Source organism: Vulpes lagopus, chromosome 9, assembly GCF_018345385.1.
Source record: "Vulpes lagopus strain Blue_001 chromosome 9, ASM1834538v1, whole genome shotgun sequence".
In the NCBI taxonomy this organism is placed as follows: Eukaryota; Metazoa; Chordata; class Mammalia; order Carnivora; family Canidae; genus Vulpes; species Vulpes lagopus.
In genome coordinates, this window is record NC_054832.1 from 14,466,787 (window position 1) to 14,491,807 (window position 25,021).

At 42.5% G+C, this 25,021-nt stretch overlaps 1 long non-coding RNA gene across 2 annotated transcripts in view; it reads left to right on the plus strand.

Moving 5' to 3' along the window:
* The window catches only part of LOC121498519, a 38,484-nt gene extending 13,785 nt beyond the window's left edge, over window positions 1-24,699 (plus strand). The window contains exons 2-5 of one of the 2 annotated variants that reach the window (XR_005989826.1): window positions 3,415-3,466; window positions 16,904-17,147; window positions 17,486-17,651; window positions 24,184-24,699. This is a non-coding gene — a long non-coding RNA (uncharacterized LOC121498519). The remainder of the gene's footprint in view (window positions 1-3,414; window positions 3,467-16,903; window positions 17,148-17,485; window positions 17,652-24,183) is intronic. The other variant, XR_005989827.1, reaches the window with a different exon arrangement.
* The last annotated feature ends 322 nt before the right edge of the window (window positions 24,700-25,021 follow it).

Here is a 25,021-nt window from a genome sequence, read left to right on the forward strand (position 1 = left end):
CAAAAAAATGCTCTGTGCTCTCCTCTTATTTTCCTAAAAGCAAGACACAAATTTACCCAAAGTGTATCACCTCTCCCTTCTCTACTGAAAGGACAAATGTTAATCACCAGAGACAATTTTAGTCCCTTATCCAACCCAGGTGACATAAAAGAAATCTACAAACCAAACTGTGGTCACTAGACTTTATCTGCCCTTAGTTTTCCCTTGTAGTTGTTTTCACACAATTTGTTGCCCCTGGAGGCCCAACGTCATTTTCCTTTGTCTTGTCACTTCCTAAAAAAATGTCTTTCCTTACTAAGACCAGGTTCTAAATAAAACTCTGATTTACTCATCCTGAGTTTCTCCTACGTGTATGTAAGATAAACATGTTACTAAAACTTTGTTTTTCTCTTGTTGATCTGCCTCTTGTTATGGAGCTCTGATATGGGGCCTTGAGCTAATGGTCAAGACAAAATTCTTGAGCTGTTTTTGGTGTGAAACATTGCTTTTATTACAGCATGGGGACAGAACCCATGGGCAGAAAGAGCACTGGGATTGTGAGGGGCGATTGATCATATGCCTTTAAGTTAGTGGGGGTTAGGGAGAGTGTTATATCTCTAAGGAATTTGGAAGCAAGGCTTCCAGGACCCTGAGGGGTAGCTATACCATTAAGATAAGGTTATTTACTACTTTTAGTAAAACACTAGACCTGAGACCCTTCTGATGTATATCAGTAGGCCATATGTTTAAAGGATGATTGCTAACATATATGGGGCTGGAGGGATATTTACAGTTATCAGAGTCAAGTAACACTAACCAGAGCAAAGCTCTACTGGTAAAACATTAAAGAAGTCCTTGAGGTAGCTGTAGAAGTGTTATAACCTGTATGCCTCAAGAATCCTGCCTGGAGACGATAAGCCACAGGAAAGTCCAGCCTTTGTTCCTTTTTCTCCCATTGAGCCCTAGCTGAAAACCTAGAAGGGTAGACAGAAAAATATTTTTTTTCTTCCCCTACAAATGCAAGGTCATAATCTCACACAGTTTCAGGAGGAATGTAAATAACATAAAAGATACAAGAATATGAGTGACTCTAGATTTTGCCTCTTAGACTATGAGAAGTCCACGGGTGAGATAAAAGTCAACACAAATCTAAGATAAACAAAGCAATCACCATGAGCATTAAGTCCCAGATATGCTAATTTTGGTCTCACAGGACACAGGAAACATATAATACATAGAACCAAAAAAGTTCATTAACTCCTTAAAAAGATGAAAGTAATAAATAGTTCAAAAATAAAACTAGTGACCTCCATACTATGGCAGCCACTCTGGAAAACAGTATGAAGTTTCCTCCAGAAGTTAAAAATAGAGCTACCCTACAACCCAGCAATTGTACTACGACCCAGCAATTGCACTACTGAGTATTTGCCCCAAAGATACAAATGTAATGATCTGAAGGGGGGCCTATACCCAATGTTTATAGAAGCAATGTCTACAATAGCTAAACTGGAAGGAGCTGAGATGTCCTTTGACAGGTGAATGGATAAAGAAGATGTGGTCTATATATACAATGGAATTTAGCTCAGGCATCGGAAAGGTTGAATACCTTCCATTTACATCAATGTGGATAGAACTGAAGGCTATTATGCTGAGTGAAATAAGTCAATTGGAGAAAGACAGTTATCATATGGCTTCACTCATATGTGGAATATAAGAAATAGTGCAGGGGATCATAGGGGAAGGAAGGGAAACCTGAATGGGAAGTCATCACAGAGGGAAACAAACCATGAGAGACTCAACTCTGGGAAACTGAGGGTTGCTAGAGGGGTGGTGGTGGGACAATGGGATAACTGGATAATGGGCATTAAGGAGGGCAAGTGACATGATTAGCACTGGGTGTTATATGCAACTGATAAATTATTGAACACTACATCTGAAACTAAGTATATACTATATGTTGGCTAATTGAACTTAAATTTTAAAAAGAGAAAAAAGAAAACTAAGTGAGATATCATCTTAGAAAATAAAAACTTTTAGTTATTTTTTTAAATAAAAAAGGAAGTGGTAAAGCATCTGAAGAGAACTAGTCAATTAGGCATTTCCTTGTGAAAAGTTTAAAGTATAAACAAAAAAAAAAATCCAAAAGAATTTCTGACAATCAAAACCACCCCAAAAGATGCACAGTGAGAAACAAAGGAATCCAAGCCTAAAACAGAAACAGATTCACTTTTTAAGGTGACTTTCATCATTTACTTAAAAATCTGCATTAGGAAATATAAAAGCAACATTTACCAGGTCCCACGTGACCACTTTCCCACAAATTCTTAACATATTGCAATTCACTACTACAGGCATTACCAAAATCATGTACATGTACCTTCTACCCAATTGTCTTGGATCCACTAGGAAGAGATGTTCTTGTGGCCACAAGCTAAACAAATTCAGAATGGAATGGAGTGAATACAATGTAGAATGGAGTAGAGTAGAGTAGAGTAGAGTAGAGTAGAGTAGAGTAGAGAGTAGAACAAAGTTCAAGCATACAGGAGCAATACTATACAAGGTAAAGATGATGGATGGATGGATGGTTAATAGGTAGATAGATGATTGATAGAGGAAAGAAGAAAAGAAAAGAGAGAAATATGGAGAGATTTCAATAAATGTGTGCTTAAAAAGGTTAATCACACTATTCTCTTAGGATGTTTAGCTTTGGAAAGTGATACTCCAAGGCTGTCCACAAACCAGCACAAGTCTGTAAACTGTTTACCACCCATCTGTGACAAGACAAGAACTGAAATTAAGAGTAAGTCTGGCAGAGAAATTTCATGCCTGTTGAATCTAATTATGCCTTTTAATTTTTCCGCTAATTCATTTTTATGATCTTTTATAAAAGAATCAGGCTGTGATGGATGAGAAATTTAAAAAAATAAAACTGTCCCTTTTTCTCAGGTAGCCTGAGAAGCAAAGCATAAAGTTATGTTTGGTTAAGGGGATGCCATGGATTCCCCCTCTCTCTGTGGTTGTACAAATCCCCACTTTCACCTTCCCAAGAATTGTTATTATTCCCTCGAGCTGTAAAAGAGAGGAGAGGAGGTGGGTAAGGTGAGGGAAAGGGGCAAGTGGTCTTCCCGCTGAGCAGCTACAAGCTGGAAGAGTAAAAAGGAGGTGCAGGGATCCCTGGGTGGCGCAGTGGATTGGCGCCTGCCTTTGGCCCGGGGCATGATCCTGGAGACCCGGGATCGAATCCCACATCAGGCTTCCGGTGCATGGAGCCTGCTTCTCCCTTTGCCTGTGTCTCTGCCTCTCTATGTGACTATTATAAATAAAAAAAAAAAGGAGGTGCACCCTCAGAATCCCGGGGGGAAGGGCAGCATGAGGCTGTAGTCTGTCTACTTACACCACCTGGGCTGATAATATTTTTCTTGCTTCTCCACACAGGTTTTCAAAACTTTGTCGCGGACTTCATTCAATCACTCACAGACACCACAAGGTAACCTCTCCCGTTAAGGTCTAGGCTAATGGGCAAGCATTCATGGGAACCCTTTCTGGCTTTGGGGAGTTAAAGCAGTATCTATGATCTGCACCCTTGTTTGGTGGCACCCATCCTATGGAAGTGGTTTGCTGTCTGTGCAGGGCAGGGCGGACCATCAGCGATGTATGTCTGTACTGGAGGTGCTCGGGGGTATGAAGAGCTAAGTTCTTTCTGCAAAAACAGCATGTTAAGTCTCAAGCTTACACCTGCTTCACCCCAATATATCCTGCTTAGCTCCAAACCACAAAAAGTACTTTCTCAGATTTGTTTACTTTTATGTCAGATTTTCCGAGAAGAGACAAGGGCTAACTCTTGAATTCATGTCTCCAAAAATTGATAACAGTTCACTGGCCTTAGGGAGTATCAGCCTGGCCCCCCATTGCCATAACCCTACTGCTTGCTCCACTTGTCTCAGGACCCGCTTTAGTTTATATATTTGAATTTATCCACTGTATAAACTGAAAACTTAGAATTTGGACAATAACAATAACAATAGAATTTGGAATAAGGAATGGGAAATCTAGGGGCACCTTAAGAAGTTAAGCAGTTTCTTTTGGCTCAAGTCATGATCCCAGGGTCCTGAGATGGAGCCCTGAGTCAAGCTCCATGCTCCGTAGAGAGCCTGCTTCTCCTCCCTCTGCCTGCTGCTCCCCCTGCTTGTGTTTTCTGTCTGTCTGTCTCTCTCTCTCTCTCTGTTAAATAAATAAATAACTCTAAAAAAAAAAAGAAATGAGAAATCTAGTAATTTAGTTGTACCTGTATAATATATATTATTTTACTGTATCTATAGTGATTTATTTCTGTGTCTGACTCCCCTAGTGGATTGAGACCTTCATGGGGGTGGGTGGTAGGCTATGTTCAGATTCTGGTTTCCCACATAATAAATGCTTGGTAAATGTTTTTAAATTAATAAAAATGGGAAGAAAAAGATTTTTAAGACATAGGACAAAAACTAAGAAATTTAAAACAACATAAAAGGTTTATAGCAACTTAAAAATAAAAGCACCTAAGTCAGACGTATTTACTGGACAATGTTTCCACATATCTGAAAAAAGAGAGAAAAGGAATATAAGAATGAATGATTATTTTGGAGGCAATCATATGTGCTGGCACCATGCTCAGACTTTACACTTAAAAAAAAAAAAAAAAGGAGGCGGGTCACCTGGGTGGCTCAGTGGTTGAGCATCTGCCTTTGGCTCAGGTCTTGATCCCAGAGTCCTGGCATTGAGTCCCACATTGGGCTCTCTGCAGGGAGCCTGCTTCTCCCTCTGCCTGTGTCTCTGCCTCTCTCTGTGTCTCTCATGAATAAATAAATAAATAAAATCTTAAAAAAAAAAGAAACAGATGTACATCTGACACACACACCATGCACACACCACACCCTAGATGCACAAGAAAACATGCATCTATGAAGAGGCAAAGTCTCCACAAGGTTGAAAAGAGTTTTTGAAATACCTGTATTGCTCTAAGTAACCGTCCACTTCAGTGATGTTAGGTCTGAGTCCTATCATGCCCCAGCTACACTCCACTCTAACCTTCACCACCAGATCAATGATCCTAAAATGGAAATTTATGATGCATCCACTAGTCCAAAACTTCCTTATCCACCAGACCCCAACCTTGCCATAGCAAAGAAAAAAATAAAAACCCAAAGTCATGAACAGTGGCCGCATCCATTCTTGAGGTATCTCCACTTACTTTTTTCAATTCATAATTATTTTTTTAATTTTTTAAAAAGATTTTCTTTATTTATTTTAGAGAGAAAGAGTATATGCATGCAGGGGGAGGGGCAGAAGAGAATCCCAAGCAGACTCCATGCTGAGCACAGAACCCAACATGGGGCTTGATCCCATGACCCCAAGATCACAGCCTGAACTGAAATCAAGAGTCAGACATTTAACTGACTGAGCCACCCAGGTGCTCCTTTTTGGTGTTTTTAAAGTTGTAGAACATTCAGAATGAAATTTACTCTTTTAACAAGTTTTTAAGTCTACAGTATAGTATTGTTAACTATAGGTACAAGATTGTGCAGCAGATATCAAGAATTTAACTCCTCTTGTGTAATGAAACTCAATGCCCGTTAAACAGCAACTCCCCATTTCCTTCCCCCAGCCCCTGGCGGCCACCATTCTACAATTCTATTTTAGGATCCTCTTGCAAGTAGAATCACACAGTATTTGTCCTTCTGTGACTGGCTTCTTCACTTAGAATAATGTCCTCCAGGTTCATCCACAGTGTCACACTTAGTTTCTATATTTTCTGACTTCTCCATGTTGCCGATTAACTGACCTCCAATGCCCACACTCCGCACCCCTGCATTTTTTCTATTCTCGTGCCTTCATGAAGCTTTTCCAGATTTTTCCTACTTAGGCAACCTATCCCTTCATCATACAATATATGCCACCATTTCCTGAAAACTTACACTTCATTAGGGCATTTTTGAGGAGCTTTACTTGTACTGCAGTGTACCGGTCTGTGTGTTTCTCTCTATATTTCCAGTTAGGTTAAACACGTATCCCATCCAACATTTATATCCTTCATAGTACTTAGTAGAGTGCCTTACACATAGTGATTATGCAGTAAATATTGTTTAATCGATTGGATGGTTGTAAACTTCTTAAGGGAACGTTTTACTTACCTTAATATCCCCAAGTCTAAGATGTGCTTGATGTATAGTAAATGCTCAATAACTGTTGTGTTGTGTATGAGGAGAAACAAAGAGAAAGTGAGATCATTTTTTGAGAGCACTTTGCTGAATACAATTTTCAGTTCTCTCCTTATTTGACTGAGCAGCAGCATTGACCCACCTGCTGGCTCCTTCCTACTGGAAACACCCCTTTCACCAGTCTTGAGGATCCCCTGCTCCAACTCAGCCTGATTTAGTGTCCCTTTGTCTTGTCCCAGCCTCTTCACCTTGTAATGCCTCAGAGCTCAATCCCTGGCCTCTTCTCTTTTTCTCTTCTTCTCTTCTCTTCTCTTCTCTTCTCTTCTCTTCTCTTCTCTTCTCTTCTCTTCTCTTCTCTCTCTTCTCTCCTCTTCTCTCCTCTTCTCTCCTCTCCTCTCCTGATCTAAGTCATTATCATTGGTTGCCCAGATTGTGACAAGTGGTGGCTGAGGTTGATTCCCCCACACAGCAGCCAGGGAGATCCTTTCAAAATATTACTCAGTTCATGTCACTGCACTTTCACAACGCTGCACCAGCCCTCCACTTCGCTCAGAGAAAAACTCAAAAGTTTTTATGAAGCAATATCCAACAGGATTTCCCACATACCTTTCCAACTTCATCTCCCTGTGGACTAATTTCCCTGTGGCCCACTCCCCTCTACCTACAATGTCCTCCTTGCTATTTATCTCAGTCATCTATTGTTCCATAACAAACTACCCCAAAATTAATTGGCTTAATACAATCTGTTGTGTCTCGGTTGCTCTGTAGGTTGATTGACTTCAGCTGGGCATTCTTGCTTAAGGTTTCTTGTGTGGTTACAGACCACTGTCAGCCAGATCTGGAGTGATCTACTGGTTCAAAAAGCAAGGCCCCAAGGATGACTCATTCTCACGACACACAGTTCTGGGGCTGCAGACCAGAGAGCCTCCATATGGCCTCTCTGTGCACCTAAGCCTTCTCACAGCATGGCACAAGGTGGGGTGGGGGGGGAGTTGTCTATGTTCTGGAAAACAGTGTCCCAAGAGCAAGTGCACCAGGAACTAGGAAGGAGAAGTTTCCTGCCAATTAAGACAGGGCCACACCTAGAACTGGCATGGTGACACTTCTGCTATAATCTATTGGTGTCGGCAGTCACAGAACCTGGCAGGATTTAAGGACATGGAGAAATAAGTTTTCCCTGTTCATGGGAATGTGGCAAGATCGCATTGCAAAAAAAGCATGTGGGATGCGAGATATGATTGAGGCAATCTTTGGAAAATGTACTCTGTTGTGCTATTTTTCCAACACAACAGCTATATTCTCACTCAATGCCTTGCACTAGGCTTCCCTCCACCAGAAATGCTTTTCTCTCAATATCAGCTTTTTGTTTCCTCATTGTTCTGAAGTCTTTGCTTCTTCACTTACTTTGACTCTGACAATACGCCAATGAGCCTACCCTCGACTGCCTTATTTAACATTATTCATAAACACTCTTCGCTACGGCCAAGTGCACACAATTGCCCATGGCATATCCATTGAACTTTGCTTGACCAAATTTTAATCGGCCTTCTCTGCTCCACACAGGCTCTTAAACGTTGGCTTGACCTCAAGTTCAGGCAAATGCTAAACTACTACAGTGCAGAACATCCGCCCTTAAACAGCTCATTCTGAGAATCTGTTAACCATAAAGAAAAACATTTCACTGTGAAAATGCCCCAAAGATGCCACTTGTCTACCCCACCCACTTGCCCTACCCCCCCCCACAGACTTCCTGCTAGTTCTGCTCACCCCACCCTATAAAAGCCTTTTATTTTTGTTTAATTTTGAGATACTTGCATGTCTCTGGGATCAGAGCATTTTGCCTGATGGAATAGTCTTTTTAAATAAAGTCTCCCTTTATCTAAGTCTGTATTTACTCGATTTGACACTCAGCACTCCCAAGCCTTTATACCTTGCACCCTTTTTTCATATCACTTATTCCCTTCTAACATACCATATATTTATCTATTTATTGTGTTTATTGCCTTTCTTCCTCTATTAGAATATAAACTGTGTGACAGCAGGATGTTTTTCTACTTTGGCTACTAAATTCCCATCACCCAGTACCAACTGCAGGTGCTCAAAAAGTATTTGTCAATTTCATAGATAAACTCTCATGTGCAATGTGATGAAAGCATATTCATCTAATGCACAGAGACACCGAATAAAGAAATATTTGCTACTGATCTTCTAGGATCTTATTCTCCACCCCCAGATAATTGAGTCTCTGACATGTTCCTTGAGCCAGCTTCTCATTTCAATCATGTGGTTCCTATAAAACTCTTATTAGGGGATCCCTGGGTGGCGCAGCGGTTTGGCGCCTGCCTTTGGCCCAGGGCGCGATCCTGGAGACCCGGGATCGAATCCCACATCGGGCTCCCGGTGCATGAAGCCTGCTTCTCCCTCCGCCTGTGTCTCTGCCTCTCTCTCTCTGTGACTATCATAAATAAATAAAAAATTTAAAAAAAAATAAAATAAAGCTCTTATTAGGGCTGTCATATTTTTCTTAGTCTCCCCTGATTTCTTTCCCCCTCTCTTCTGGAAGTTAGCTCAGAAACTGAAGCCTGGTTATATATGCGAGTCTTTTTTTCTTTGATGCTGTTAGCCACTGGGTTTTCCATCATTTTCTTTTGGCATGCCCCTGCCAACTTATATTAGCATGCTCTATTACATGTTCTCAGATACTGGCCTGGACAATCTTTCCTCTTTTCCAGCTCATCCTGTCCACTCGAGCTTGTCCAGCCTCATTAGGCAGGTACATGGCTGTTTCTGACACCTCCTAGTCTTCCACATCCTGCCTGAGTGATTTAAGTCCTTCGTAGACACTTCCTGAGGGGGGCAAAAAAAAGAAACATAATCTTTGTGATCGTGCATAAGGCAAAATTTAAGGAGTGAACTTTTGTCAAAAAGATCTCAGGGTACAATGATTTTATGTTCCAAGCTATGCTTCCACGCCTAGGTTCTAGACAAAGAAAGAGGGAGAAAAAAATGATCATATGATCATGATGAGTTTCAGTTCGTGATCACAGAATTCATCTTGTTATTACACACTGCTGCTCCTTTAAATAAAGTACCAGAGCCCCATTAAAATGAATGAGATACAGATGCTTCAGAACTTCATCCAAGCATTGCTAAGGAGTTGGTCTGTCTTATCTAATATATAAAAATGTATCATTAGGCTAAAATAGTAATTCTCAATGGTTGGCAGTTTTGTCTCCCAGAGGATATTTGATAATATTTTTGACATTTGCTTGTTGCCAACTGAGTAGTGGTAGGGGCAGGGCTTGGTACTGGCACCTAGGAGGGCAAATCCTAAGGTGCTGCTAAACATCCCACAGCACACAGAACCTCTCTCCACAACAGAGAGTTGTCTGCCCCAATATGCCAGTAGTGCTGAGGTTAAGGAACTGGGCTAAGGAGCACCTGGGTGGCTCAGTTGGTTAAGTGTCCACCTCTTGATTTCAGCTCCAATCATGATTCTCAGGGTCCTGAGATCTTCACTGGACATGGAGCCTGTTTAAGATTCTCTTTCTCCCTCTTCCTCTGCATCCCCCCCCCCAAAAAAAAAGAAACTGAGCTTAAAGTATCAAAACTATGGTTCAGGTATGACGACTGATTGACAAATAATGGAAGAGGTTGGAAAGCCCAAGTACAGTCTCAGCTCTACATAAAAGTATCGCATATTATAAAGATGTCTCATTTATTTGATAAAGTATTCAATAAATGTGAGTGGACCAATTCACTAATGAGATTGCAAAGGATAGCATTAAAACCTTATTTTACACAAAAAGTGATTCATTTTTTTTTTTTATAAACAGGAGTAAAAGAAAGAACTAAGGTAAATAACTATTTAACCTTAGGATAGACAAGTTATTTATAAAAGTGACATTTATTCCATGCATCCTTTAGGGTCCGGTTCAAGTTTGAGTTCCTGGACCACGTTTCTGGGAAGTGGCAAGAGAGTGGGAATAAATTTCTATTGCCCAACAGTGTAAGTTTCGGCTCTGGGGAGGCTGGCTTATGCCTGTAGATAAGCAAGAGGCCTGATTAAATAGGATTTTGTCAAAGGAGCTTAAGTTACACTGCTCAGTCCATGCTTTCAAACAAGGATAAAGAGTGTTCCCAAAGCGATATGGATGCTGGAGCATTAAGTCCTAGCTTCAGTGTTCAGCTTCAGTCTAGAGAACACAGCCATCCAGAAATGCACGCACTTCTTCCCCTACTCATGATTGCATAATTACATTTTAGCCCTTGTGTCTGGTTTGTTTACTCCCTTGAAAATCATATGGGTTGGCTCACCCTGATTGATAAAAACAAAATCAATGGCTACAGTGTCATTTTCCAAGAGAAAGGGAGATATATTATATATGAGAGAGTAAAAGGGCACATTTAGAATGTGATACCTCCAGCTAAAGACAAGGACAATTTTTCTTTAATATGGCTACAAGTCTTCCTCTTTGTTTGACATTTCTTCTTTAAGTTCCCCATATAACTGTTTCCCTGTGGGCATAGCTAGAGGAAAGATGCTCTGGTCTGATCTCAAACCAATAACATGCAGAGCTGTACCTGCAACTATTTTCTTCCAAGGGGCCACATACAATCCAATGACAGTTTTGGGTGTGTTTGGAGATGCTCTTCTAGTCCATTGCTCCTCATTCACAGACAATCTGGGCAGAGAAGTCCACAATGGCCTACAACCTTGTTGAGAATCAAAATGGGGAGCCAGTTCCATTACTCCTTGTACATAAGTGTAGAGGCACTAACAGGAGGGGAGAATCAGGGTTCTAGAAAGCAGATGAGGTTCCTTACAGAGAAAAAGATAGCCGAGCATAATGGTGGTGACTTATGTGTTAAATAAGGAGACAGAGTAGCAAATTAGACAGCACACCCTATTGCATTTCAAAGAACAAAGTGCTTTCCAAACCTTTATGCATAAACTCAATCATGGGATTTAAGCATGGAGATATTTTTTAGGCTACAGGAGATGAACATACATTGGACAAACTTTCCTTGACCACACAGTGTTCCTGGAAGAGATTTCTCAGCCCATTCCAGTCCTCAGTTTGTCCACATTATCTGTCCCACTCATTTGTATTTCACAAAATTTCTGGGGTTTTTGTTTGTTTGTTTGTTTGCATTTCAAATATTTGGAGTTGTCATTTAATTTTGCATGTAGCTGTTTTCCACATATGCCTTGAGCAACTTGAGGACAGGGGGTTTGGTTCTTTTGTGTTCCCCAGAGTAAAAAGCATAATTCTTTTCCCAAAAAGAGTGGCATTTGTGATTTTAAACTATAATTGCTTAATGAAGCCAAACAAATGAGTGGAAGATAGAATAATCTCATCTACGTAGAATTCAGTGCTCCAAGGGTCTTATCTTATATGAACGAACCCCTGGGTGGCGCAGCGGTTTGGCGCCTGCCTTTGGCCCAGGGCGTGATCCTGGAGACCCGGGATCGAATCCCACGTTGGGCTCCCGGTGTATGGAGCCTGCTTCCCCCTCCGCCTGTGTCTCTGCCTCTCTCTCTCTCTCTCTCTGTGACTATCATAAATAAATAAAAAAAAAAAAAAAGAAAAGCTGTTTCAAACATTCAAAGTGGATGTTATTAAGTTCATTTGTAGCATCCTAAATGAGCATAACATAACTAAAGGGGGAAATCCTGAGATTGTTATAGCTGAGAATTATTTTAACAATGCGACATAGGCATTAGTATAGGGTAAATAACCTTTGACTCAGTGAAACAGATTTTTTTTCCAGATAGCATGAAATTGGATTTTTTTTCTTTTCATCAAAAGCCAACTAGCCTAGAACCGTACAGAGCTGTACAGAGTAGACATTATTCCCAGATAACAAGGAGTTCTAGCACTGTGCTTTTGCCAAATGTGCTGTGGAGGGGGAAAAAAAACCCCAAAAACTTATGTTTCAACATTTTCGTGGGCATGTGCAGTAGGTAGTAGGAACAAGAATAGCTAAAAGAAATGCAATAAATGAAGATTCTATCCATAATACAGGGAATTACAGACAAAGCTTTCACAAATTCTCAGAGCTAGACTTTCAATACAGGTATAAAGTCATGCTTCTATGAAATAGAATTATTTGGCATATCTGGCAGAGACAAGTGTGAAATACAGAAGAGAGCAAAACAGAAAGAATCAGGCATGAATCAGTATGAGCATCCAGATAGGAGCAGGAGAGCAATATTACCTATAACATGTTATTAAAGGACTCACCATCTCCTAAGGGCGGAGATGGAAGGTGTCAACTGGTTCTGTCATGGCTCCATTAGGATGTCATCTGTGCCATGAGATGGAAGCACTGTGCTAAAGTCAACCATAGTTGATCTTATGTATTAAATCAGTCATTCTTAACTAGGTCTTTGTGTTATCTTTAAAAAGCATCAAGTAAAAAAGCACTGTTTAGGTATTGTTAGAAACAGGTTTTATAATAGCAGTTGCAGGTTCAATGTAGTTGCTCAGAGTGATGGAAGTTCAGAAATCGAGAAAAACTGACTCAGTAATTTTTCTCTTTGAAGTTCATAAACAGTAATTTTTCTCTTTGCTAGTAGAAATGCAAACAGGGGCACCTGGGTGGCTCAGTCAGTTAAGCATCTGCCTTTGGCTCAGGTCATGATTCCGGGGTCCTAGGATTGAGCCCTGCATCAGGCTCCCTGCTCAGCAAGGAGTCAGTCTGCTTCTCCCTCTGCTTGTGCTCTCTAACTCTCTCTCTCTCTCTCTCTCAAATAAATAAAAATCTTTTTAAAAAATGCAAACAAAAATTAAAACAGTTGATAAAAATAAATACATTTTGTTAAATTTTAAAAGCATGCATTTTAAAACCTAACTTTCCAAAACCATTTTCTTCTTTTTACTATGAGTAACTTAAATAGGAGTACATTAAAAAGGAATACTTTGGGTATGGCCATGACACAGAATGGGTTCTATACTGCTCCCTGTTCCCTTTACTGTAAACAACTATAAAAGTGGACAAAATAAGCAAAGCATTTTTGAAGAAGTTGGAGAGGAAGAGAGTGGAGTCAGTGCAGAACTGTGTACTAGCAAAAAAGCAGACAGATGTGACAAGCTCAATATTTTCTCAACCTTATACCTTGGGGACCTTCCAGGTTCCCATACGTCACCAGGAAAAGAGCCCAAGGAAAGAACGGCACTCTTGCTAAGCTGAGGAGGAAGAGATCAGAGTGGAAGGCTCCTGAAGCCACTAGAATTCACCGGGCAGTGTACTAAAGAGAAAGGCACGGTGCAGATAGGAGTTTCCAGAATGCCGCCTGGGGAAATGGATTTCTGGCCTAGGGCTGGATGGTACATATGTAGAGAGTTTCTTCTAGAGCGGGAAGGAAACACTGCAATGCTTCTAGACTTCTGAGTACAAAGGAAAGAAATTAGCATTTCAATTACTAAAAAAAATATATGGGAACATTTGGAGATTAAACAACACACTTCTAAATGCTGCAGGGGTCAGAAAGGAAGTCACAGAGGACACTGAAATATTTCAAATGATCATAGCAAAAAGGCACCGTGTCATTAATTTTGGGGAGTATCTAAGGTTGTGCTAGAGGAAAACTTACAACTTTATTATTTTTTTAATTTTTTATTATATCAATTTAATTTAATCAATGTAGAATGCATTATTAGTTTCAGGGGTAGAATTTACTGATTCATCAGTTGCATATAACACCCGGTGTTCATTACATCAAGTGCCCTCCTAAGTTACAACCTTAAATACATATATATAGACAAAGAGGGGGGAAAAAGAGCTAAAAATGAGTGATTCATGTTTCCGCTATAAAAGATAGAAAAGCTCAAAGTAAATCGAAGGAACTGGTAAATATGAAATCTTAATTAATAAAATAGTCCACAAACATTACCGGAAATAAGAAAGATGAAAATTGGATCCTTAAAAAGAGCACCAAATATTACCCAGGTGAGTCATACCTCATGCTCTGTGTTAATCACACAGATGAAAACAACTCAGTCCATCACACTCCCACTCCCCAGTTCAGCATATTTGAGGTTTCACAGATGGGCTTTGCAGACGATTCAGCTGTGAAACATCCACAAGTTCATCTAGTCCAGCAGTGTCTGAAACATAGTAGGAACTCAACAAATATTGGGGCAGCCTGGGTGGCTCAGTGGCTTAGCACCTGCCTTCAGCCCGGGGCCTGATCCTGGAGACCAGGGTTCAAGTCCCATGTCAGGCTCCCTGCATGAAGTCTGCTTGTGTCTCTGCCCCCACCCCACCCCCGTGTCTCTCATGGATAAGGAAAAAAAAAAAAGGAACTCAATACATATTTATTGAATAGATGGTTGAAGTGTTTGCTTTAACAGACAAGGAGACCAAGAGGCAGGAAAGGACTTCCCCAAGGTCACCAAAGCCCTAACTGGTATAGAACGTGGGTTTGGGTCACACCTCTGTAGACTGTGGGTTTTGTCCTCCCCACAGACAATGTTTTCTGTCTTAGCCAGATCACATTTTAAAGCTTCGACCCCCATAACGTGAGTGAACCTTAATAACTAATTCTGTTTTTAAATTGTGCTGGCGGACCATCAAACAAAGGCATTTCATGAACATTCCTTTTCTCTTAACATCAGCTTGCTAGCCGGGAGTCTGATAAGAGGTGAGAAAGAAGAGCGGTAATGCACACAAAACTAACACTAGGATTTACGCAGCCCCACTTAGCCCAGTGGAAGTGAACTGCAGCCACCCGCCCTGGCAAAAGCCAGCTTTCTCAAGGTTGCTCGCCTCCCAACACCGCTGTTTTTGGTTGATTAAACCTGTTGAACCAAACTTTCTTGGGGCGGAGCTGAGGTTTAAGTGGAAGTACAGGCCAATTTTCTACCAGTGGAGAAGTTTCACTGAAAAATCACATTGAAATTGAATTTGAAATGGACAATTTTAATTTTGAAATTGAAAATCAAAATTGGAAGGAAATTTTCCTTTTCCACCGAAATCACGGAGAAACAAAAAATACTGTCATAATCAACGAGGCTCAGGAAATGGTCAGAGTTTGGCAATTCAGGCCAGAAGGGAGGCAGAAGTAGGAAGCAAGTGGCTAGAGGGGCTGGCACCCGAGAAGGCATAACATGACCCCCAAACAAATCAAACAATAGCAGGCATTACAGAGCATGCACTACATGTCCGGAGCTGCTCTAAAAACTTCATAAAACAAATATTAAAATACTCAGTCCTCACAACAACCCTACAACATAAGCACTATTATTAACCCATTTGACCGATAGCAAAGCTGGCTCAAAGGTGAGTTAAGTGACTCCCTTAAATTCATGGAGCCAATAGGTGGTGGAGTCAGGCTTTCCATCCAGGAAGTCTGGTTCCAAAGTCTATACCCCGCCCCCCATGTTACACAGAGTCGCTGTTACTATGGACACCAGCTCCCAGGTAAATAAGCAGACCAGACCTTGAATTCTCCTCCACAGGTTGAAACCCCACAACACAATAACAGGTGCTCATTGCAGTGCAAGCTTTGCAAACAGTTAAGTGTATGGCAAGTACCAGTGATACCCAGTCCTTCCTTCCCCCATTCACTCCTTATTAGTCATTCGACCCATTAAGGAATGTGCGGGTAGGAACTGAATTAGTGATCGTAAAGAACGGAAGACAGCTTTTGAAAGAGAACCACAAATATTTATTTAACACCTACCAAACACCAGTTTCACAGATTGGAGACTGACTGGGATTTAGAGAGTATTTCCATGGTAGGTGGTCTGTGATCAGAAGGTCTGCACCAGCCACATAGACTGCCCCTGCTTTTATGGGGCTTATAGTGCAGAAGGAAAGACAAATATTAATCAGTTAATCCATCAGAGAATGTATAGCTGCAGAGCGAATGAGGTGCTCTGAAGGAAAGAAAGACAGGTCTGTTATTAGTGATTCACAAAGGACACTGAGCCAGCCCCAGGACATCAGAATCGCCTGCTTTCAGAAAAAGATGCTTGGCTGAAAGCTGGAGGATGAAAAGATGATACAAGAGCCACGTGGAGGGAGTTCCAGGCAGAGCCAGCAGCACTCGCAAAGGCCAGAGTGAGTAGCCCCTGGGGCTGCTGGCCTGATGGCCCCAAGGGAGCAGGGTTGGGGAGGTGAGGCTTCAGCAGGAAGCAGAGGCAGGCCAAGCAGCATCTGACAGCATTGGGATCTTTGTGCAAAGGACATTGACAACGTAGTGGCATGAAACGAGGAGCACCCAATGCATCCAAGGAGTGACTAAACAAATAATGAAACATGGATCCTTTGTCCTCTTCATCCAAACCTCCAACCTCAAGGCGTTCACACCAGCCCACAAAATTAGGCCAGCAGGGGTCCTCACCCAGCCACCAGATCATAGACCTTGGGTATCAGCGGAGAGTTAGACAACATCTGGTCCCACACCACCTGCTGGGCAAACATTATTATCTCGCCCCCTCTGCAGCCCAGGCAGTCTCTAATCTCTGCAACACTGGATATCAGGAACCAGCGTAGGCTCAATAGCTGGCAACCACCAGCAAGTCAAATCGTCTCTGTGAGTTCCATTTCTGCAAATTCACAGAAGGCGACTGTGGTGTCAATTGATTATGAAGATGATGCAAACAGATGTTTCCAGCACCATACCCAGCCTTTGGTACATGTCCAATAAGTGACAATGTAATGTGAATTCAGCCATTCGTGTGAAGCTATAACTTTCTCCCATTTGCTCCTCCCAATAGGGGATGTCTATTAACCACCCCCATCCCCCGCCAAGCCATTTTGCAGATGATGGAGCAACCAAAGCCCAGACTGGTGAAGTAGCCTGCCAGTTGCCAGCAAGCCTTGGAACCAGAACTCAAGCCCACTTCATTCTGCTTTTAACCGTGAGACCAGCCAGACTCTGCTCTCACATTTAGTTGGAAGAGGTGCCAAGAATCCTTTGCACCTGTTGGAGGCTCACAGACCCTGAGGAGGCCTGGGCAGGTAAGAGCAAATGTTTTGTAAACATGGGATGGTGAGCTAAAGCCCAGCCTTTCCTCGTGGGCTGGGGGAGTAAGGGGCAAGGATGCATGCCTGAGCTGGTCCTGTGTGGAGAGAAGCCTCCCACTGGCTGCTGTGCCTCCATGAGCTCATGCAGCCCTGAAGCTGGCATCTGTAAGTGTCTGGGCTGATGACTATGCCAGCCAACCCCGCAGGGGCTTACTCTGGCAGAGACGGCCACTTGAACATTCACAGCTTCCTGGGTTGTAGGACATTTCAAGGCTGGAGTAAATGTGCTATCTTCTCCCTAAAGCCTCTCTCTCCTTCCCTCCCTCTTGCAGTCTCCACCTCAGATTGGGAATGGTGGAACAGACTGAAGTTTTGGAGACTATTTTCTGCTTGTATTCCCCGGGCCAGCATGTTTGCAGGATCCTTTCACAGTATTGGAGCCCGGGAGCAACACAACCTGTCACCAACCTCTGAGCTCCATTTACCTGCACGTCCCTAGTGAGTACATCATAGGTGTGCAAAAACTAATTCCTAAAATAGTAGGAAATTAATAAATGCAGCTCAGAAAGTGTATACGAGGTTTGATTGCATGGAGTTAGATTTATAAGCAGTAAGACCTGACTCAGAATCTTCTCAGCGTGAAGTGTGTTGTAATGGCCTACTCTTCATCTACAATCCTGAGTGATGCTAACCACACTGAACAGTCACATTTCTGCTTGCTCTGAAACTATTCTCACTCTTGCTCTCGCTCTCTCTCTCTCACACACACACAGAATATCTTTCAATCTACTTATGAGTTTCAGCAAGCAACTGTTGAATAGTTTAGCAAGCTATGAGTGACTTCTTGTCTGCTATCAAAGTAGGCAGATACATGGTCCTAGGAAATGTACATGGGCTTTGGTGGCATATGGTGAGCCCACACTCTCTTGATGTGTCATTGGGGCAGTTACTTAACTCTGAAACTCTATCTCCAGTGGTAAAGTGGATATGATAATAGGCATTGAGTGACAGGGAGAGAAAAATCATGATGAAGTCATAAGGGGAAAGGATCCTGAGCTCAAACCTATTTCACTATGGTGAACGCCATAGTGCTTCACCCAGCGGTCTCCCTCTCAGGATAGAGAAACCCATTCCTGTAGCTGCAGGGGGCATGGGATGCTGACAGCTCAGAGCTCAATTCCTCCCCAGGAACTGCCCCCCTCTGGCCTTGCCCCAAGGTATATCCTTCTGGAACAACCCTTCTCCTGGAACAACTTGCAAGGGTTCAAATGTGTGGCCCTCTTTCTCAAGTCAGGGCAGCTCTGAGGCCTCCCCACAACGCCCACCCCGCAAGTTCCAGAAATGCTTCAGGTTTGCAGCAGCCACCCTACCCTAGTCCTGCTTCTTCTCTCCCTCTCTGACAGATGCCTTTACCTCTGTAAAAGCCTCACCAGCTAAGTTTCCACCAGAAAATCTCTATTTCAGAGTCCATTTCTTGGATAGTTCCTATGAATGTCACTCCTTATAGCAGACAGATCTTCAGAAGTTGGATAATTACACATGATGGGGTTGGAATTCTTAGAAGAATCTTGAGATTTAAAGTCCAGGCTTCCTCTTGGCCTCTGTCCTTATATATGATATGGTGTGAAGGAAACCCCAACACAACAGACTCCTACGTTTTAGCTCATTAGTAGTCACCATATTCTGGTCGGAGTAGTAATTTTTGTCAAGAAGTTGGTGGTGAGAAAACCGGACAAAACCCTGTCACCACAGAGGGACAGGCAGTCTAGGTCCCACTCAGAAACACTAAAATTTCTAAAAAGTCTTCTTGAGATTTTTATTTCAAAATAATCTTACTGAACTAATACTAAATATAAACTTGAGTGATCAGAATTTGGGATAGGTCATTGCACAAATTGTTAATGGTCTCTGCCATTCATTCAGTTATTTATATTTTTGTATCCACCCATCCACCCATTCATCCATCCATCCACCCAACCATCCAACCACTATGTATTGTATACATTCTGTGTGCCATGAGACATTTTAAGCTTTCCATACATGCTCTCCACTCATCTTCCAACAACAATATGAAGCTTAGGCCCGGCTAGAATTATTCAAGATGACTCAGATAGGAAGAAGCAGAGAAATATAATCCAGATGCTCCCAAAGCCTATGCTTTCCTAATAGTTGTATCATATTGCCTCCCCCACCCCAAGCATAGCTAAAATAAAACTCGGATTGTGAAAAATGATACAAAGTACTATCAGATACAGGAAAAATTTACGTATATATAGGTGTCCCACGTAAGCCTTCCTGGAGAAGGCACAAGTTGGCCTTTCAAATGACCGAGGCTCACTTCTAGATAGGAAACTCAGCAATTTTGCTTGAAAGCAAGAGCATGGAAGGAGCCGAGGGCTCAGAGTCCCTCAGAGTCCTGTCTTCATCTGTTAACAGCTGTGTGACCTTGGAAGCCTTTCTTAGCCTCCCTAAGCCTTCATTTGGTCAACATGAGAAACCTCATCGACTTCTTGTAAAGCTTGAAGAAAGCATGAAATACATCTAGTCCAATACCTGAAACCACAGTGGACATTAACAAATGCTTGATTTGGGCCAACTCAAATCTCTAGCTTATAGTAGGAAATGGAGAAAAGCTCATGAGTCAGTTTCTCTAGTTTGTGCCTTAAAGAGGATTAAGCCAAAGGAGGACTTTGTTCTTGCCCTCCTATCTCTTATCACACTCTTGGTCATGAAGATCATACATTCACACACGTGCACTTGTGAACACACACACGTGCATACACACGCATACACCATATGCATACACCATATGTTATGCACATACGGGTGCATAACAGTGCACGAACACTCAGGCATGAGCCACAGGCTCAGGGGAAGAAGTACTTGGAATGTTCTGGCACCGTAATAAACCTTCACATGAAGTACAATGTGTAGGTTCTTAATTAAAATCTCTAAAGAACTGTTGTAGTTGGTAATATCGCCACCCAAAGCCATATTTACGTTGTTAATTATTCAAGTTACAGTGAATAAGAAACAATGCCCAGGCTTCCCATAAAATTTCCAAAAATTAAACCAGGGAAATGGGCAATAAATGTCATTTGAAATGGTACTGATGCCAGTTAATTGCAAGACAACTGTAAAATAATGGGGCATGAGGTGCTTCAACAATGCCTAATTAGTAACTATATGGACATTTTCTTGGAAAAAAATGGCAATTACATGGTGCAAACACTTAGGAGTCATCATCAAAGGCCCTTTACTGATATTAGCTAATGAATCTTCCCCATGACGCCCGGCAGGAGGCAGCACACGTCCTCACCCCTAGGGAGGGAGGGAAAAAAAAGCCAAGAGATGTAAATGACTAGTCCTCTTCCTGCTTTGCTTGTCTAAAGTACAATTCGACACTCTCCACTGAAACACACCCATAGGGATCCCCAGGCAAGGAGAGGAGGATTTCTTTCCCAAGAAGTGCCCTGCCCAGGTGCTGTGTTGGGTTCCTGTGGTAAATTCTTGGATTCCTCCTGTTGGCCAGCCATGCCTCCCAGCTCCCCGGCTCCCCACACTGAGCTGCTGGCCCAAGCGCTGGTGTGCTCTTGAACACATCAGCTTTTGCCCTTCTTCTCAGCAAGAAAGTTTTTTATCTCAAACATACAAACCCAAAGAAGGGGTGCAGGGGCTCTACCTCTTCCTGTTAAAGCCGCATCCACTTTCTTGGAACATAGTTTGCAGCTTTGGGGTTCAATCCAACTAGAAGGTTTAGCATCATTTTGGAGTATGGTTGATTTTGACGAGGTGAAAATATGAAAAAGGAATGAATGATATCTTGTATGCAGTAATAAATCCACATTAAAAACTTATGAACAACATGGGGTACATAGGTGGCTTAGTCGGTTAAACATCCAACTCTTTTTTTTTTTTATTTTGTTTATGTATTCATGAGAGACACACACACACAGAGAGAGAGACAGAGACAGAGACACAGGTAGAGGGAGAAGCAGGTTCCACACAGGGATCACGACGCGGGATTCAATTCCAGGTCTCCAGGACCACACCCCAGGCCGAAGCCAGAGCTAAACCTCTGAACTACCCAGGCTGCCCAAGCATCTGACTCTTGATTTCAGCTCAGCTTATGATCTCAGGGTCCTGAGATCGAGCCCTATGCTGGGCTCTGTGTTTAGCAAGGAGTCTGCCTGGGATTCTCTCTTTCCCTCTCCCTCTGTTCCTCCCACCCACCCCCACCCCCACCGCATGCTCTCTCTCTCTCTCTCTCTCTCTCTCTCTCTAGCAAATAAATCTTTTAAAAATTTATGAACAACAATGAGAAAATGAAGAAGAAAGGGAAAGATGGAAAGGAACATAAAGAGGGAGAAAAGAGGGAAAAGAAGTATGAGATGACAAGGAAAGGGAAGGAAATTTGGTGCCTTCAACTCTTTATAGCAGCACTATGAGGTGAGTATAGTTACCATTCCCATTTTATAGATGATGAAACTGAGGTATGGAGAGGTTAGCCTGCAGGGTCCTCTAGCCAAGAAACTGGCGAACTAGGCCCTAAACCCATCTACACTTGGTACTAAATTATTAGTTTTTCCCACAATACTGGCTTTATGAGGAGTTTCTTTGCCACCTTCCATCCTTCCTTGAAGTGCTTAGTTAAGCAATGGCCAGTGGGCAAGCAGAAAGCATTCTGGAATGTTACTATCCTGACAAAGTATTTGATGAGCTGAGATCCAGTTCCAGGTCAAATCCAAGTACAGTTTTCTTAGAGCAACACATACCTTTTACAGAAGAAGATTCATTATTCACTCTTCAGTATCACAATAGAGGGAAGACCACATAACATTGGAAGGATGAGCTTTAGGATCCAATAAACCTGAAAATCCTGGATCCTGTTCCTTATCTATAAAATGAACACAATAATAGTGCCTACATTATAAGCTGCTGCACGGATTAAGTGAGCAAATACTTAGTGCCTGACATATAGAAAGCCCTCAGTAACTGTTAGCTATGCTTTGCACATACACTGCCCCTATTAATGATCGCTAACAATCACTCCTTCACTCATGGTATAGTGCACTGATGAACTATGTTGGCTTTGGAGTCACACAACCTAAATTTTGATCCTGCATCATCTAATTGCTCTCTATGTAGCCGTAGAGGAGCTGTATAGCCTCGTATGCCTTAGTTTCCTCATTAGTAAAAAGACTATGATAGTAACATCTGCTTGATTTTTCTATTTTTATTTTTTTATTTAAAGATTGTATTTACTCATGCAAGACACACAGAGAGAGCCAGAGACATAAGCAGAGGAAGAAGCAGGCTCCTCGTGGGGAGCCTGATGCAAGATTTGATCCCAGGACCCCAGGATCACGACCTAAGCTGAAGGCAGATGCTCAACCTCAACCACTAAGCCACCCAGGCATCCCCGCTTGATCTTTTTAATAGGGCTGTTTGTAGGGTTGAAATGAGACAATGTGTATAAGGCATTAAGCCCAGCACCTGGCCAGTAATAAGAGAGTGATAAATGTTAGCTATTGGTTTTCATTACACAAGAGGGACTTGGTCCATGTTCTAATCCTATATACAAAAAACAATTAATTTGAGACTCACTTGCTCAACAAACATTTAATGCACCCCTACTGGATGGTAAGCAGTATCCTATGGACTGAGATTCAGATGTAAATAAGCACATAGTTCTTGCTCTTAGCTGAGAGAACCATCTTCCAGTAGAGACAATGCGGTGAGGATCTTTAGAAAGGTGGGCAGACAGGAGACTCTTCTAGAGCATCCAAGAGTACTGAATAAATAAAGTATGTTGCAGTTCATGAAGTCTCCGGAAAATACATTTTATCCAACTTTCTTCCTTCCCAAGTAAGAGTTCATTTCATCTAAAGTGCTTCTTCAAGAATGACCCACTGATGACTCCCTTTCCCCCAAGTGACAGCCTGTCTTTAAACATCGCTACCAACAGGACATTTGTAAAGCAGCGGTTGCCACTGTCTGATAGCTCTGAAGTTTTTCCACTGAGTGGTTACCTGGTCCTCTGAAATGTCACCCTTGGTCACCATCCCTCCTCTGGAGCTGGGCGCAGTCCATGAACCCCCTCCTCTCCATGGGCCTTCCCACATGTCCACCCCACGTCCCAGTCTTTGGTCTTTGTTTCTTTAAGGTGAATTCACAGACGTGCTGTGACGGAAGTCCAACAGATACCAGCATCTTTTCCCAGTGGTGAGCTGCCAGGTGCGGGGGCCACCGCCAGACTGCGCCCTAGGGCTTGGCACCATGCTCTGGTCTTAGCACCCGAGTCAACCCTACCCACACTTGTCAACTGGGCAGCTCTCCCACAGCTCCCTCTCCTTCATCTTTACTGGTGACCGAGCCTGTGCTCTAGTGTCAGCCTCTGCATAAAGGAGCTGTGACCAAACCTGCCTTTGGGGCCTTAAAAGGTTTACCAGCCGAGAAAGTGACTATGTTAGGAATTTCTGGGCCTGAAACGGGACCAGTGGGGCTCCTCAAAGCATTCCCCATCAGCTAAGGCCAAAGCATTCTGACCTCAATCACAGGTACTCTTCCAAAAAAGAATTGCTCAGTTCTCCTGCAAATCCCCAGGACTGCTCACCCTTTCTGTAGGTGGGACTCGTGGGCTGGCATTGATCAATGACTGTCTTTGGTGTCCTTTCCCTCCTGCCTAGAGAGCAAAAGTACAATGATGTCCTAAGCATTCAGCTTTTCCTTCAAGGCCTTCCTGAACCGGGTTCCTACTCATCTGCCCAGTCATATTTCCCACCACATGCGCCCTATGAGCACCCCAAGCCCCAGCTGACCCGTAGCCTCGTGAATAGCACTTCATTATTATCTTTATGTTTAGATTAGTTTTGAGATCTTTTACGACATTCAGTTACTCACTCCAAAATTTGATATTACAAGGCAGGGTCTGCTAAGGGTACAGCAAGAATTATTTAATTTTCCCCAAAATCACATGATGCAGGTATGATAATTTACTTTTTTTTTTTTTTTTTTTTTTTTTTTACAGATGAAGAAGCTAAGTCTCAGTGCCATTTAGCATCAAGCCAAGATCACATGGTTTGTGAATGGTGGAGTCATTTCTATCTGCCTCCAAGCCTGTGTCATCAGCCCCAGGACTCTGCTCTTCACTGACGCTCCTGAACTGCTGGAAGCTCAGAAGCAAAAGCCACTGAAGACAAGTTCCCGGAAGCCAAGCTCCTTGCACAGAGCAGAAGGAAAGAATTGGTCCTGTCAGGAGGTGATGGATGGAGAGAGGACAGGCGACTGCAGGCAAGCCAAGCACAAGGTGGACCAGCGCTGAACTGACTCCCCCTGGTGGCACACAGGGGAGAGACGGCTGGTGGGAGCTAGGTTTAAAGGGCTCTTGGGGAAGGAATGAGCACTTTGAAATGGAAAGGTAGGTCTCACTTGCAATGATGCAGATGGAACTAGAGAGCATTACGCTAAGTGAAATAAGGCAGTCAGAGAAAGGCATATACCACATATGTGGAATTTAAGAGAGAAAATGAATGATCATAGGGAAAAAAAGAATGGCAAACCATGAAACAGACTCTTAGCTATAGAGAATAAACTGGTGGTCACCAGAGGGCAGGTGGGTGAGGGGGATGGAGGACATAGGGAATGGGGATTAAGGATGCACCTGTGATGAGCACCGGGTGATGCACATAAGGGTTGAGTCACTATATTGTACACCTGAAACTAATATTACACTGTATGTTATCTACCTGAACTTTTAATAAAAACTTTAAAAATAAAACCAAAAAAAGGAAGAAAAAAGAAAAAGAAAGAAAGGTAGGGCTCTGTGTGGACACAGTGAGAGGAGGTAAGCATGGGAAGCTGCCCAC